Source organism: Cydia strobilella, chromosome 8, assembly GCF_947568885.1.
Source record: "Cydia strobilella chromosome 8, ilCydStro3.1, whole genome shotgun sequence".
NCBI lineage: Eukaryota > Metazoa > Arthropoda > Insecta > Lepidoptera > Tortricidae > Cydia > Cydia strobilella.
The window spans coordinates 4,020,592-4,039,064 of NC_086048.1; the positions used below are offsets into that span (position 1 = coordinate 4,020,592).

At 37.3% G+C, this 18,473-nt stretch overlaps 1 protein-coding gene across 1 annotated transcript in view; it reads left to right on the forward strand.

Annotated features, from left to right (window-relative positions):
• The window catches only part of LOC134743460 (mannosyl-oligosaccharide alpha-1,2-mannosidase IA-like), a 154,067-nt gene that overhangs the window by 83,373 nt on the left and 52,221 nt on the right, over nt 1-18,473 (forward strand). The gene's annotated exons all lie outside the window — the stretch shown is intronic.

The following is an 18,473-nucleotide window of genomic DNA, read 5'->3' on the forward strand; positions in this document are numbered from 1 at the left end:
CCTGCAAAAAAAAAGAATCGCTAACGTTGATCGCGTATACTATACGGCTATACTATGTAGTCGTTAATTTTCAAGCTGGCCCTTGCAGCTAACTCATTGTCTATTGTAAGTAAAACCGCACGTGCTATTAACTCAATAAAAAACGGTTCGGTTAATTTAACCGATTATTGAATTACAATTTCTATTGAACTTGCAATAAGATTCAAAATGAATTACGGAAAAATTGCGAGGCTGTGTGAGGTCCCTCTACGGTTACTGAGTTTCGGCGAGTCGAACGCTACAGAACCAGTCTAAAATGTGTCAACGAGATGCGTAACAAAGGCGCGTTATCCGATATAAAATGTATATATATCGGAGAGCGCACTTACACTGGTTTTTGAGCGTTGGCCTAGGGGGTTATCCATAAATTACATCACAAGTATTTAGTGATTACACATTTGGCAATCCCGTTCCCCTTCGTGTGACTTCACATATTTGACAACTTTGTTTTCAACGAAATTAGCAAATTGAATGAAATATAGTTATTTTAATAAAAATATTTTAAATAATAGGAATATTAGAAATTTTATGACACGAAACCGATACGATATATCGTGTCAAAAACTAGCTTATTTAGTTGTATCGCGAATACAAACAATCAAAACAATTTTCGACTACAAGTGAAGTTAAAGTGACGTCACAAAGTTTGTAACTCCTCCTCTCCCCCGTGTCACAACATGTCACATTTTCTAGACCCACTCCCTCTCCCTAAACGTTGGACGTAATATAATAGTTTTCCATTGTAATTGGCACGTATTTAACCGGTAAACTAATTAATCGAATTTGGGTAGTTTAAAAAAATAGAAATGGGTACTTCTTTATTTTTTATTAACCTACTTTGGTGTCCCACTGCTGGGCAAAGGCATCCCCTCGTTTTTTCCATTCGACCCTGTCATCGGCATTTTCCCACCATTTGGGGTAGAATGCGTCCAAGTCGTTCCGCCATCTCCTTTTCGGTCTGCCTGAACCCCGGCCTGCACCGTCTATGGTGTTCCGTGGGCTCAGTAACGATTTTGGCCATTAGTACAAAAATTCATAAATTGGCAACAAAAACGAAGCCTTAAATTAATCAATATGAGTTGTATTTTTATGAATTTTGGCCACATTGACAGTGATAACCTGGAAAAGCTGGTAATCACTGGAAAATCGAAGGCGATAAGCCGAGGCGCAGGAGCCCAATGCGGTGGACAGACCAAATTCGCTCAGCCCTTGATGTAACGCTCCACGGTGCCCTACACTCGGCGACAGACAGAAAGAAGTGGCGGCAAATTATCCAAGAGAAGCTAGAAGTTACCTAGAAGTGACCACGACCCTCAGTGATGAGGAAACCGATGCAAGGAGGAGGAGGAGACCACATTTTAAAAACAAAACGGCTATATATTGGAGGCTCATATAAATTATTGGCGCTAAAATATTAATACACAGCCAAATTATATTATTTGTGCCCAATGAAAGTTCGTGTTTAATATTTTAGATTCCCGAATATTGATAAGCCAACAGCTTATTTGACCGTATTTCAAATTAATTATTTTACACCATGCATGAAATAAAGCACCAGAAGATTAATAGAGAAACGTGGACAGCAGTTATTTTTAGACACAATTTCTATTTTAAAGCCCGTATAAAACTATAAAGAGTAGGTAATTTGATTGTGACGTCACATGCTAGTGTTTCATATAAATTCCATAGTAGCAAAATCGTTTTGACTGTTCGAAAAAAGAAACTGATTTGACTAGTAGTTAAATACCCTATTTAGAATTATATGCCAATGACCGAACCTTTTTGGCAGGTAGTAGCACGTGCGGTTTTACTTACTATTTAGACAAAGAGTTAGCCGTAAGAACTACTATACATACTAAGTAACAATCGCCGCGCTATCTGGTAAGAGCTATAATATTGTAAAGTATTTTCGTCGCAGTTTTATTTTAATAAACAACTGGTTAAAAACTGTATAATATGTGAATCAGCTTGCAACATGCACTTATGTAGAACGTAAGTAATTAAGTAACTTTGAAAGTAATTAAGTACCTTCTTATTTAAAACAAAATTGTTAACTATACTTTATCACGTCTACATCCGCTAAATTCCAAATTACCTCTCACTGATAATCACCTTTTTGCCAAAAACTAAGCGTAATAAGCTTCTTATAACATAAATATCATTAATACACGTTAACGCAATTAAATAAAAACCAATTTCGTACTTAAATCTCACCAAAATATTGAAATTTTGTTAATAATCGTTTTTACTCACCAAAATGAGTAAATACTAGTATTTACTGTATGCTTTGAGTAAATACCGAGTAAATACTCAGTATTTACTCACCCCTACCCATCTCTACTCTCGGGTGACGCTTCGGGCCTCCGGCCCTACGCGGAGCTCGGCCTTCGGCCTTCGCAAGCCTTGACGCTTCGTGTATATGTATTATTTCAATCCCGAATGGGATGATTACTAGTAAAAAAGTATCATATATTTTAATCGATGTAATATTTTTGAATTTCAAACATCCAAATATTTGTCCAATCGTTCACATTTGAAATATTAGTAGGATAATTTATACGTCATGTCCGCCCTCTACAGCACCCGTTGGTTCCATCTTAGCCTAGGGTGGTTCCGTTCACGTCGCCTAGCCTAAGTCTTAAATCCCCGGCTTAGCGCCCCGAATGAAAGTTTACACTAAAGATAAACCGCGTCTGATTCTACTACTTCGCTGCCTGTGCTGTGTTCTTATTCATGCGCGAGTGTGGGTTAAAGTTAGCTCCCGGCCAGTGAAAACTCGAGACCGTGGTTAGGTTAGGTTAGCATACTCGCAAATTGTGCTTGCCCTTTTGTTTGTTTCATTTTGCGACAGACATGCCACTGAGATGAAAATACTCAGATGGACAGGCGGCGCCACCAAGCTAGATATAATTAAAAATTAATATATTAGAAAAGAAAGAAAAAGAAAAAAAAAAAGAAAATATTTATTAATAACACCGTTACAGGTCAGGTTGTAAATATTCACATCTTAATAATTTTAATAATTGACTCATCATTTTTGTGTAGGTATATCATATTGGATACAAATATTTATTAGAGGCTGTTTTAACGACGCGCTGTGTTAAAGGCGCGCAGATGCCAGACAAACTCACTCCCAGAAAAATATCACTCGGTAAAAATTGCTCTTGAAGTTGACATAAGCAAACAACCATCAGCCCAAAAGCCACCTGGCGGAGAAACCTAGAGAAACAGTCGCTAATAATCCCAGCAACCTAAAGTAGGGACAGAGGCAAATAGCGAAAACGTATACAGAGGGCCGACCCCAAATGAAATGGGGAGAAGCAGAAAAAAAAAGATATAGCACAAATATTCTTTATTGTAAACCTGAATACAGAAAACAATACAAAGAATACAGACAATCAAGAAAAGGCAAACAACAGGCGGTCTGGTCTTATCGCTATAAAGCCATCTCTTCCAGACAACCTTTAGGTAGCGGAAATTAATAAATTCATGTCATGTCTGTAGTTGTTTCAGATGCAAAGATATGCTATTGAAATGTCCCTTCAAAAGCTATCTTATTGCTTATTACAGAAGGAACGCAGTAACATTTTTCGATTGGGTCAGTCCTTTTCACCTTCGACTCGCAGTTGTTTAGTAAGTGATTGGAAAGTGAAGCCGCTCGCTTTTGTTTCTTATTTCACGCCTTTTCAGACTGGCTGTGAGTAAAACTTTAAGCGCGGCCGTTTTAAAATTCTCCATTTCGACCTGCTGTGTAAATGCTTAAAGTTTTTGTTGAAATGTTTACTTACCTACGTGGACTTACTATTGAATCACTGCTAGCCGAGCACTGAAGCTTCCACCGGAGTTCGGGGATTCTTATCCCGACTCATTCCAATGTGTAGTATGTGTAGTGTGTGTGTGTGTGTGTGTGTGTGTGTGTGTGTAGATCACTACGGTTTCACTCACTATTATTTTTAGTCGCTTTTGGCGACATGTTTCGGACTCTTCGGGAATAATAGTGAGTGAAACCGTAGTGATCTTAATATTTTCAAATATGTCTCACGATAGTTTAATTTCGATTAATGTGTTTCTTATAAATGATAATTTACCAACAGCTTTTTTCATAGTTTTTCTAGGTCCTCAATCCATATAATTAAGACTAAAGTTTGGGCAGCTCAAATTCTTTCATACTTTGAGATATGGATCCAGCCATGTGACTACATTATAAAAAATGATGATGACAGACAATTGAATCAATAGACGTGCTAAGTTAAAAATAGTATTGTATCTATAGAATTGCACTTGGGTGTCTTCTGGCGACCAAAGGGCTAGCCATTATGTCGCACAGCGAGTAAGTATCGCCATTCAGCGAGGAAATACGGCCAGCCTTCTGGGCATCTTGCCCGTTGACGGCGATCTGGGCCAAATTTTTTACCTGTAGGTACGTTTTATATGTTTGTTTATTTTTCCGTTGTTGATGAATAAATGAATTTTAAAATTAACCAGCTGCAACTACACTGTGTACAGTGTGGCAATGTAACTGACACGACAGCAATAAATATTCTTACGACTAGGCCGACTTAAATTGTTACATCCCCAACCTCCCTTGCCATTTAAAATCCTCTAAAATACATGTTGGTTTGCTCCAGTATTTCATCGGAGACATTTTTCTGTGCAAATATTTGTAAGCAGCTTTTATTACAGACGTGTTCCAAATGTTCCAATATTTTACCGAGTGCAATAGAGTTGAACGCTCTGACTAAACCAGAGGTAAGTCTCATTATGCAGTTTCTCCTTTAGTCGAATGTTTGGTTGATTTGTAATGGCAGGAGGGTTTTTGAGTGATGACTGCCACATCTAGGGAAAGTCCTCAAGCGACTAAGTGGACCGACAATCGAATCAAGATCGTAGGATATCGTTGGATGAGGGCAGCACAAGATCATTCATTATGTGGATCTCAGGTATGTTCAGCAGTGATTTGATAATGGGCCGAATTGTTCAGTTCAAAGGGCGTGAGTTCGAATTAAGGGGCCATACTGTTGCGTAAGGGAACTGGTTTTATTTCAGCAAGGCCTTCCGTCCCTCCTGTGGGTTGGAAGGTTTGATTCGTACAAATAGTAACTGAAATAAAATAAACTCCTGGAATTAGGACGCCCCAGTGCTACTATAATGCAACTGGAAAAATTCGTTTTGGAGAAGATCAATTAAATAAGGTATCTGGAGATTAAATTTATACTGGTTTCGCTCGCTTCTAAGCTAGGAAAGGGAATGTATGACCGGTGTTCGTAAAGTCCCATTTACATGGTACGAGTATTTCGTACGCTTTTGGACGAAAAATCTAAGACAATATCGCAAGAGACAATCGCCACGCGAAATTCGCATAAAAATTTACTGAATACGATTTATGCATTCAATTTTGTTCACAGGAAAGATAAAATGTTGCCATAAAAGCGTGGTACGATGTCACACTTGAAGTTTACGTGATGATATATTGTTTTAAGGCGGGAAACTCGTACCGTGTAAATGACCCTTAAGGCCGATTACTCAGTATAAGCTCGGCAGCCGCTGTGCAATTTACGTGCTCTGCAGGTGCTGCTGAAATTTACTGCTTAGTTTCTCTACCTCTTATCTCACCACGGCAAAGGAATATATACTTTATTGTACAGTAAATAAGGGTGGTTTTAAAAACTATCAAGTCAAATATGACATTGAGAGAGCAGTGCAAATAATGACGTTGTTTCGAAAGTGGGGCGTTTTTAATTTACTACATCGGGGTTTAGAAAACACAGCGTTATTTAGTTTACGTGTTTCTTTTTTGTGAGATTGAGGTATTTTGAACTGATTTATTTGATGGTTTTAAGTACTCATAATCTTGTAAGGTATATACTAGAGCTTAGCAAAAAAGGTGCACTATAACTGATTTTATTAGGTCTACCTGACATATAACAATGTTGGCAGGTTGGCATGGCACTGCCCTACATACTAATTAAATGTGTTAAAATCGTACTCGATATACCTAATTGTTTTAATAAACCACAGTATTTAATCTGCAAATCCTACCGCCTGTGCCAGTTAAGATATATTATAGTTTATAGTTATCTTTTATTGCCTTCTTATCCAAGACAAGGGTACCTACATTACCATGATGCAGTGCAAAAACAACAGGCAAACAAAGTGAGTACTGAATATGATGGCAGTATCATGTCGGAAGTGAGGCTCGATCCTCGCGCAGCACTAACTTCCGACTACGCTGTCCAGGGCTGGTATTCACAACGCTTATACCTCACCCACGAAAATATTACGGGGTACCTACATTACCATGATGCAGTGCAAAAACAACAGGCAAACAAAGTGAGTACTGATTATGATGGCAGTATCATGTCGGAAGCGCGGCTCGATCCGCGCGCACCACGAACCTCCGACTGCGCTGTCCAGGGCTGGTATTCACAACGCTTTTGCGTCGCCCACGAAAACATTATGGGGTACCTACATTACTATGATGCAGTGCAAAAACAACAGGCAAACAAAGATCGAGCGGAAATTGCAACTTGCAGCGTTTCTGAGTGGTCTGCGCAATGAAAGTCGTGCATTAGTTTTTCATGTTCGACGATACAAGCGTCAGTCAGTAGCAAGTAATTAAGCAGCTGAACCCTGCCGTTTTTTATGGTCGCAAATCAGCTGGGATTTCTCATATAGGAATCGCTGTCAGCGGTACATCTACTGTCGTTGTAAGAATGCTTTATTTATTATTAATACACGCTAGCTGATCGCTCACCCTGAGCTGCAAACTGACCATTCCAGGCTACTTCTACTACTATTGACCTATCAGCTCTAGTAACCTTTTATATGAGTGCGGTGGTCAAAAACAGTAGGTTTAAAACTCGGTACACAGCAGAAAAACTTGTTTTCGCAAAAAAAGGAAAAAGATGGCTAAAAATTTGGTAAGGATCTTTATCATACACACAGACGTTAAAGGTGATTGTAGTCGCAATCATCTTTTCAATTTTGGGTTTGTAAAACTCAAACCTTACGAAATGACTTAATTTATTAGAAACACAATAAAAATGGATCCGACAGGGTCGAGGCAAACGTTTTTGTGAATAGACAAGCCGAACAAATAAAGCAGAGTTGCGTTACTGCGGGATGCGGGATGCATACCGCGTGCCCTCCATTGCTCCAAGGCATATTAACTGTAGTGTGGTTTATTTTACCTCACAATATAATCGCTTCTTTATATTATACACTACATTACACTGCTTTAAATGTATCCCAAGCTCCATAGTGTTTTATAATATTCATTAGCGTTCTAATGATCTAAATATTACATCTAATTGTGTGAGAATTCGAAATGTAACTGAGTCTAGTTGCATTATTTCGAATTAATTTAACCAAATCCGTAATTAATCGGTTACCGCTGAATACGTTTTTCCTAAAACTTCAATAACTCCAATGGTCCTACAGCATAATGTTGGGTTAGCTAAAATGATGAAAGTTGTACAGATTCCGATCACGAACTCGTCCGACAATTAAGCACTTAACAGCTTTGTTTCAGGCAAGTTAGTCATGATTTAGGGCTCTCCTTTTTGTTTTTGCGTTTGTGTCGATTGCATCTTTTAAGAGCCCAGTCATGTTTTAGTGTGGTTAAAATTTCTGACTAAAATCTTCTAACAATTTTGGGGCCTTTTACACTAGGGTGGTGACAGACATGCAATCTTTTTAATTGTAAGCGGTCATCGGAGTCTTCGGGCTTATTACGATTCGTTTTGTTATAAACAATACAGAAATTAAGTTATTTAATTAATTGCGATTTTCATATCTTGTGTCCAACCGATATTGCAACTGCATATCACTTTTCACGCATTGAACATAGTAAATGGGTGCGTGACTGAGCCATAAAACTATGCGGCAGGCCTTTGTAGATACTAACACTTAACAACACTCTTAACTGATCATCAGTGGACGTTATGCCTTTGAAATAAGGTTGAAGAATTGTCAGTTAACAGCGGTACGTTTGTCGGGCTGAATGGCCAATTCATTGCCGACATGCAACCACGCGACCAACAAAGTCCACGCGCCGATGGCCCGGCACAATGCCCTTGTGAAAAATATACGGTAATCGATACAAAGGCTGATAGTTGCATCACCGCAATTGTACAATGAGATATGCGCAATTTTGAAGCCAGGGAGTGAACTATCCGCAAACCAAACGACCGTCGTAAAACTTCTCATTTACACTCGCATAGTCGTAGCAGGTGCGAAGGAGATGGTAATAATGATCTCGGTCGTCATTTCGGTTTGCGGATAGTATAGTATGTGGAGATTGGAGAGGTACATTTCTAGAGTAAAACGGCAATGTGCAGTAGGGGTTAAAAAAACTTTTCTTTAAATTTCCGACGGGGCCTTATTTTGTTACACTTATTATGCTGATAAAATACACCAAGTTTTGTAACTATCTCAACTACCAGGGGGTGCTCAACCACTGATTTTTTTTTAATTGTCTGAAATCCAAAAAAATTGTGTAATTTGACATTTATATTTATGTAATTGTTTTTTGTAATTTTGGGTTAATTTTATTGTTTGTAAAAATTTACATGTAAAAGTGCCCCTGTGGCCTATTTGCTGAATAAATGTTTGATGTTTACTAAAACATTTTTCGGATTTCTATTTAAATATCTGTTTTCACACTATTGGAACATGTGATGTATAAATTATAAGTTTTGAACTAGAAAAACATGTTTATTTATTAAAAAACTGTAATAGATGTCATATATTAAAGAAAAAGTGACGAAGCCCTCCAGTGGTGAAGGCCGGATGGAGGATCCGGCCTTCACCACTGGAGGGCTTCGTCACTTTTTCTTTAATATATGACATCTATTACAGTTTTTAATTTATATATAGTAGTGTGACTACTTTAAAAAACACAAATCAAAATATTTAATAAAATAATTTGATTTGTTCCCAAACTTGTTCATGTTTATTTATATTTTTTATAATTTTCTAAATTACATTTTTTTAATTTCACCTATAAAATTCATAAAAAATAAGAAATAAAAATGTTTTTTTACTTAATAACTTATAAATCACATTTTCAAGAATGTGAAGATAACTACTTAAAAATTAAATAAAAATCTAAAAAATATTTTATTTTTATTTGGATTTCATACAACGTTTCAGTGGTTAAGCACCCCCTTGTAGTTGAGATAAGGTTACAAAACTTGGCGTATTTTATCAACATAATAAGGGTAACAAAATAAGGGGGTGCCGCTACTGCCGCTTCTTCTAGCTAGAGGTGAGCTAAAGTTTAAATTTTTCTCATACAAACGTGAACCACCCTAATGTGCACACAGAATCTATAACGACTATCGTTATCGGAAACTGCCTGACCAAGACATGAGAAAATTTCGGTGATCACTGATCAAACGAAATGGTCTTACTATGGTCAGTAAACCGGTAAATGTTCCCATTGTGGTCAGTAGAAAAATGTATTCGGCCAGTCAAAATATCTGCAAACGTTTCCAAATTAATCAGCAAATTGATAACGTAAAATGATTTGATTTTATAACATTGACTGCTGGATTTTTTTCTATGCCGACTAAATATATGAGCTGTACAGTCAAGGGCATAAATATATATACATTCCCAAAGTTTCAAAAATATGTGTACACTTTACACCTTAGACAATAAAGTCGTGTTTACAGATTTTTGAGCCATTTGTCTGGATCGATATTTTTGCCTTCGACTGTACGTGTAATAATATTTTAGTAAGCACTCAGATGATTATTTCAATGAAATTCAATTTTAGTTAGCAAAACAAAGATAAAACTTTATTTTCGCCTTTTACGGTGCTTCGGAAAGCATCATCCCTGCAGCTGCACACCTTGTGAATCTTAAGAAGAAATTTCCGTATCTCTTAAACTTTAAGATGTTTCCCCACTACCCCATTTTAATATACCCTGTATGTATACACGTACACCCTTTGTCAGGCAAACAGGGGTGTTATAACTTGACGCCTAATGTCAGTTTAAGCTGTGTGTTTGTACTGTAGCTTAGTGACCTATTTCTTTATTCATTTCCACTGTTACTACGGCCCGTCGATCTATTTGTCTGATTTATTGAATTTGTACTTATATAATTATGAATACAGTATTAGGACACGTGTGTTTGTAAATGTCGGTGTTTGGATTATTCGTCGTTGTAATAGTAAATACTTCGTGTAATATCAAAAAAGTCGTGGTTCGGAGTATCTGCCTAGTCAAGAAGTATTAATTAGATGTTTCGCTTCAAAAACGTTATGAAGCGTTAAGTATTTAATTCTTTCTGGTTTTATTTTTCTCTTGAGTACCTTCAAGTTGTGAAAGGTTATTTTGAGTCTCTACAGTGCAGTGCTTTGAGTGATCTTGCATTGCTGCTCGCATAAAACAGATAAAGTTAGCAGACTCAGAAAAGTAAGTATTAATCAAAAACACTTAGTCACTTAATAAATCTCCCAGTCTCATCAAGTGAGTTGGCGTTAAGTAAACCATTCCCCTCCATTCGAAAAAAAACTAAATTCTCCATTTATTTACATTGAAAATCAATGCTATTGTCCCGAAATACCGGGGCCTGAATAAAAAAGGGTTTAATCATACAAAAATACGTTCCAAAAAGGTCGTCCATTAAGTGAATTAAAAGCCGATCCATTTTGGTTTTAAATTCAGGTGATCCTGGAGAATTCCGACCCTGGGCTTCTATTACCATCGCTTAGAGACTCGCTTGAACTAAACCAGTGTTTATTGAAAAAAGGCCCTTAAATAAACCCAAAAGAGACAATTAGTTGAGACTTCCTACCGGCAACATCGGCCAAAATTAAACTCATCACTGATCAGACATTGCAATAGCCTTTTTCCACCTATATAATGGTTTAACCTGTACTTTTTTAAATGGTGTCTACATGGTGGCAAACCTACCGCCAACAAGGCCTATCCTCGGAAGATGTGGCCATTTCACTCACTTACAGTTAGAGCTGTAATGGCTGCACGATTATTCGATCTTCTAGATCAGCTTCAACTTTAACCGACTGATCAACCCAACTACCATTTAAAAAGAAAAGGGAGGAGGCGATCTAGTCTGCTCTCCGATTTTGCCTTCCTGAAGTATTAAGACACTACTTGAGGCGGTGTATCTCTCTAAAATGAGAATGATAATCGCATTAGATCTCTTGAGTCCTCTTAGTCTGGATCGCTGGAGTCAAACTCCCGCAAAGGGACTGGAATACATAGTCTGCAAGCGTTTGCGGTGTCAAATTGACACTCTGTCATTGATCGATTGAGGCGAGCGCTCGCACGACACAGACGCTACGCAGGGATGGTATTACAACAGCTTACTGGGCACCGGACAGTCGAATAAGGGGACCCATATTGGTTATTTGCGAAATCGTAGTTAGGACACAAAAAAAATATCGCGCTAGATGTGGCAAAATAGGAGCTTTCGAGAGCCACTATAAATGATAAAATATTTGACCTGAAGACTTATGTCCTATCCTCCTGAAACCCAGAAGCAGTTGTTTTGTTTTTGAATTTGGAACCTTTACACTGATTTAAACTTTCTCGATTTTTACTCATTATTATTCACAACGACGGGACTTAATCGTGTAAAATAAGTTTTAAATTTACCTCCGACGTTTCGAGGACGGTGTTCTCCCCGTGGTCTCGGAGAACCATTGGAACCTTTAGTTAGTCAATAAAATTTCAAAATAGATTGTGGAATATCACTGCGGCTCACACAGAAAATAATCTATCGCATTTCTCTTTATCACCGTTGATTGGACAACAGAATTTTTCTCTGGGCACAACATATACTGGTCACTTTTTAGGTACAGCGTTCGAGTCGCCTCCGACCGGTACCGGTAAGCTTTCAGAACACTGCCAGGACAGTAGACGTTAATCTTGATTACAGTGACGTTGACGATACGAAATGCGAACTAGCAATCAGTAAAATTAAAATTTACGAAGATAAAGAGCGAAAAAAACGAGAGAGGGGACGCATCGATAATGCAAAAACGACGATTTTGTGAGATTTCCTTTTTTTGACGGTTTTTCCTTCGGATTAAGAAGGGCGTTTTGATTATGCGGAAGCTATTTGCCCGTTTTAGGACATTATTAAACAGTAGAAAATTTTTACGAAGTCGTTGAAAAACAACGCACTTTAGCATGACTATGTAATTGTCTATACGTGTTTGTATGTAAAGTTGACGAAATATAAAGTGAGCCGATCTTGTTCAAACTTTTTCGAGAGATCGGCTTTATATTTCGTCAACCTTACCATATCATCTTTTTTCTATGTCTGATTGCGTTGCAACGACTATCAACCGCAAACGAACAACAAATTTATATTGTGGTGCTAATCTTTAAGCAGTTCATGTATAGGCATACTCAGTGGCCAGGGTTCCCATCCATTTTTCCACGAAGAGCCTTCCCCATAGTTACTTCAAATGGCGCTTTAAAGCAATTCTCAATTGGTTATAACTTAGCAAATAATGATTAATTCACATAGGAAAGTAGTAATCTTTTGAAGAGCGCCGCCAAGTCAAGTCGCGGGCGCTGTTTGAATTTCCCACTAATGAAAAATCTGCATAATGGGCCGCGCCCCCCACTGATTCGATTTGTTCAGAAAACGTTCCCCTCGACCCGCTCCTAGTGGTGGGCTGCGGAATATTATCTCGGGAATATTTGCGTCATTTGAGTACAGGTAAATACAGAAAAAAAAGCGATAAAACGAATTTTACTGGAAAGAACCCGGCACATTTTTTAATCTTCTGTAGCTTACAAGCTTTTAAAATTATGTAAGATACCATTAAGAAGAGAAGAACGCTTGACTGTTTTTTGTAACACGGAGCGGGCATAAGAGAAAAATCCGAAGTTTCCGACTAAAATCCGACAATATCTCCAAAACTTCCCCCGCAACGTAATGGGTACATGGGAGACGTTCTGATAGCTTAGGGGCTGCTCTATCAGCCATTTCCAGTTTATCGTCTCTTTCCGAGACAACCTGCGTTACAGAATGCACGCAAAGTTTGACGTATGTAGATAACCTTTTGAAAAGAGTTTTCGATAAAACACACAAGTACCTATGTTATTGTTTATTAAGAAAATCTTCGAAATGTGTAGAATACATCTGAGGTAAATTAATCAATATTTCCTCGATTCTGAAATTCCCATGCCTGTGAAAGTGTAATTTCCCGTAACGGCGCATCACTAGCCCCAGCTCTAATGGACTGCCGCTATTTACTCACCGGAAGACAGTTTTTGTCGATCTCCTTTGTAGAGTGAGCTCGCAAGTGCCTCTTTGTGACTTCCTTTTCACGGGGATGAAACCTTTCGGCGCCCGGGCGGTCAAACACGGCCCTTGTAAACGATATCCAATAATGTAGCCCCCTACCCCTGCCCCATAATGTATTTTGACAGCTAGTAACAGCACTAATCTTGTGACTTGGCATTATTTGGGGTGTCACATGCGCGTTGCTGCCCCTTACAATATGGGAATACCTATTGTAGTCCCTCGAGAAAGCCTCGCCAAGGAGTTCATTCTACTATAAGCATTAGCGGAAATATATTTTTCTGAAACCGCACAGTACGCTAATAAGTATGTATGTAGTGTATAAGGATGTATATGGCTAGGTCTATATGAGTACTGTTGGGGGACATCGTATCAAACAATTCTTCTGAACTCAACGCAGTAGATTCTACCGCGTGTATGAATGCGTTCTGGAACATACAAAGAGGTAAATCCACACTACGGGGTACCGTAAAACCACGCAACTACAGTCCAAAAGCTCCCACCTATGGTCTAAAAGTAACTCGATTATGTTCGTTCAGTTGTGAATATAATATGGATGTCTTAGTTCTTTGGCCAAATATTTACGCAAAAGGAAGAAAAACTCGAGCAATGCCAAAAAGAAGAATAGGTAATTACAATTACGCGTTGAACTTGTGGACCATACAAAAATAAACCCTTTAAGTATGTTAAAAGGGTTTATTTTTGTATGGATTTCATAGACAAATAAGCCCTTTTGAAAAGACACTCCTCAGTTGTACTGGGTTATAAGTAGTTAGGTGGTTCGGTACTTGTAAATCTAGTCGAAATATATTTTACACTTTCTTATATTGTTAATAACACTTAAAACTTTACTTTAAATAGATGTAGGCGTCTCTAGTTTCAAAAGGACTCATGTAACTGGTAAAAAAAACAATGCGAATTGCTACGGAAAAAATCTAAATTCGATGCAAGTCTATATCTATTTCTATTTCCATCTCTAGCAGTCTTGCAATACGGATAGATCTCACGAGAGACAGAGACGCAGTTAGACGATTAGCCTTCCGTTTTGTATATGAACCCCGGGGTTCGGATCACGGGCCGTGACGTAAAATAAATCACAGCTACAACAGAAATATTAAAAAAGGTGACGAGGCAGAAGCAATTAATTAATGCAAATGTGTAGCCCGGGCTTAAAACTCCATTCGAATTTATACATTTTACGCGGGTATAATCAGAGACCGAAATTCTCGTTAACAATATTTGCGGCTGGTGTCGTGAATTTTCATTATCGTTTTTGTATAATATACTCGTTGAATATACAGTACGATTTTAGAACGTAATCAATCATTTCATTTATGTCTGCCTATTGTTGCCAAAAGTAATGGTTTAGCTATTATCAAAATTTATACATTTTGTTTAATATTTTATTTTTCTTTTTTCAGGTACGTTGAACATTGTGCACTCGTTGCTTGATTGATACAAAGATAATGGCAGCCAGTGAGTATTTCAGGGATCTGCCACGAGTGCTCAGAAAGTCGCTACTACGGTACTACCAAGCTCGCGAAAAACTGCCGTTCCGTGATTGCACTGTTGAATTCAGTTAGCAATGTGGTACGCCATTCTCCCTAGTTGAGCTAATATCGCGAGCAGCCTACTAGCCTAGTTGGTAGTAACCCTGCAAAGCAGGAAGTCCCGGGTTAGAATCCTGGTTCGGGCAATTTTTTTGTATATTTGTCACAGATTTTTTTTTTTTTTTTTATTAGCCTACTTTAGTGTCCCACTGCTGGGTAAAGGCCTCCCCTCGTTTTCACCACTCGACCCTGTCATCGGCATTAAGATCATCGGGACTGGGCTGGACATGTCTGTCGCATGCACCCGGCAAGGGCCAAAATGGTTACTGAGAGGGACCCTGGAACACATAGACGGCGCTGGCCGGGGTTCAGGCAGACCGAATGGAGATGGCGGGACGACTTGGACGCATTCTACCCCAAATGGTGGGAAGATGCCGAAGACTTGTCTATATCTATATATTCTATATATTATAGCAGCTATATATTGTCGTCTATTACCCACAACACAAGCCTTATTGAGCTTACTGTGGGACTAGGTCGATTTGTGTAAGATTGTCCCATATTATTTATTTATCAGGTGAACTTTTTTCTCTCCACCGGCCCAAATCGAAAAGTTCACCTGATATTAGCTCTACATTATACATCTAAAATTTACATTATAATGCGAATCATTTTTGGTGCGGCCCGGAATCGGGAAAAATATCAGGCCACCGGACAATTTATCAATATCATTTCGACTGACGTTGACAGCCACACCTTCGCCTAAAGGAAGGCTAGTGCTTTCATGTTTGTTGTAGAGTTATAAATTACGTTTGCTGTCTTTTTGTCAATTTTTCTGAGATCAATAGTCATTTGGCCTGAAGATTGATTACTTTTGCTCAACATTGCCCACCATGCTGAACATTGCCTGGTGAACAAACAGCGATTCTCTGCCAAACAACTGTTTGTGGTACTCATAACCCCTTTTATCTGCGATACCTACAGCTTTTTAGTAGGTGTTAGAGAATCATTTGAATTTCAATATAATTTAGTTATAATTTTATTCGAAACATGGATATTTGTATTGTCCGAAATAAATACATTTTGTTTGTTTTGTTTTTTTTTAATCGGGGCAATGTTTGGCAAGGTCCCTTACTCTCTTGATATATAACAATCTTGATTCAATAATAGTCCAATAGGATCCAAATTGGCCAACAAGGCAATATCGAAATGGGTCTCTATTGTTTCCCATAAAGTTTTAAGTCATAATGTATTGTTTGTCTGCATTTTCGTTAGTCATAATTTGGTTTTTCTGAAAAGCGCGTAACTTTTCAGGATTGCCATAAAACAAACCTAACCTAACCTATCTATAGGATAACCTTACGGAAATCCTGAAATTTTAACGGTTTCAAAATTATGACTAATAATAATCTGACATTGATGATTACATTGTGACTTTCAATAATTATGTCAAACAAAGGGATTCGTATCGAAATATTCGAAATACTTCATTGTACGTAATGGCTAAAAAAATATTGGCTCACATATTACTTTTCATAATAACGCTTTTTGATCATAATAATCATTTGTCATAATTTTTTTGCGTACAAATTTGTTGTATATAAATTTGTATTACCAAAATCATTGCTCATAATTATCTGTAGGCAGATTTTTTTAACAACATAATGTCATTTCCAACTATTCGTCACGACTCATAATGGTTTTTATAATAAACTTATTAATTATAAACTTAAATTGTATAAGTATTTGAAAGCATAACATATAAAGTATAATAAATAAAGCCAATTACATGTAAAGTTATTATTTCATACCCCATTTAATTTAATTATTATTATTAATTTTTATTAGTCATGTCTCCGCAACTTTTTTATTTTTCATGTACCTAGCCTATTAAGCTATTTCGGCCCGCCAAGGAGTCGAAGAAGCCCCGCTTCGCTCTGAGGAACACAAGAAACCTAACACTCCTCCTCGCTTCGCTCGTCGTCGTACCTATCCCGACTCTGGGACTGTATTTCTTTTTTGATAGCAAGTTGAATGTGGTGTGGATGCAAGATACCTGACAGTTTATAAATAAAACCAGGTAAAGTTTAAAATAAATATTATATAAAATTTTATTACTTAAAATCTTTGTTAAAAAATAAATATGATATAAAATTTTATTATTTAAAATCGTTATATTAAAAGAATATATGAAAATTAACATTAGTATTACAGATATTTATTATGATTGACATTATTAACATGAATGATTTGGTGTTACGATAGTTATGCGCAAAGACAAGTTATAAGTAATGATCATTATGATATAAAATTATATAACAAACATTTTCGGACTTCCAATATTCGGATTCGCAATTTTATGTGAACTTTGGCGCACCCGTACGTAATGTACACGTACATCAACCAAAAATGTTTTTAACTCATTTAAAAGGAAAAATATCGCTAAGTGGTTTGTAACAAACTCCCGTCAATAAAATATCGTCGAGTTTTTTCTTCGAGTGTTTAACAAAGTTTGCTTTAAGACAACCGAAATGATTCAATAATAAAGTGGCATGAATAAAAGAAATTGACTTACAGCGTTGCGATCAAAGCAATCATGCGGTGCCCGCGGCGCCGCTCCGGGCAGTCATCTGTCCCTGTATCAGTAAATAATATAGTTATTTATTTATATAGGTACCTAATACTTGTCCGCACAGTTTTCCTGATATTTACAATTTCTTTGACAGTAAGAATGTCGACTTATTGTAGTTGTATAGGTATCAACATATTTATAGGTGTCGGCAGTAGACTTGATATGAATAAGTATTAATTGCAAAAAAAGTCGTTATTAAATGAATGAGTTAATGTAATTTAGGTACAGGTAATCTTACTTTTCATAGTAATATAAAAAGGGTCTCTATTGTTTCCCATATAGTTTTGAGTCATAATGCATTGTTTGTCCACATTTTCGTTAGTCATAATTTAGTTTTTCTCAGAAACGCTTAACTTTTCAGGATTGCCCTAAAACAAACCTAACTTAACCTATCTATAGAATAACCTGAGGAAAATCCTGAAAAGTTAACGGTTTCAGAATTATGACTAATGATAATATTATGACTTTCAATAATGATGTCAAACAAAGGGACAAATAAAAAATGTGTGTATAATATGATTATAAGACATACAGTACATTTATATTCATAATAAATTTATATTATTCGTTAATCGCTGTCCATTTATTACACTCCCAACAAGTTTTCTAAGAGCTAACAAAGAAAGATCTAACATCGCCTCTGCCTAATCGCCAGCGGTGTAACCTTACCGTAGATGTACGATGGAGGTTGTACAAAGTAATCTTGGTCAGGATAATGAAATAGTCGGTTTACCGCCTTCTGAGGTAATACGGTTACGGGCCGGTTAAATCCAAGTGTAATAAATGGATTTACTACAAGCAGTCTTACTAAGTCACTTAAAGCGCTATTTACTTGCCTAATACCTCAACTAGTAGTACAAAAGAAGCAGTATCTGTGCCTATATACCTTTAGGTGATACACCTACGCGAAAAGTGACAATATCAAAGACATTTTGACACTCATACTTGTGCTAGTTGCC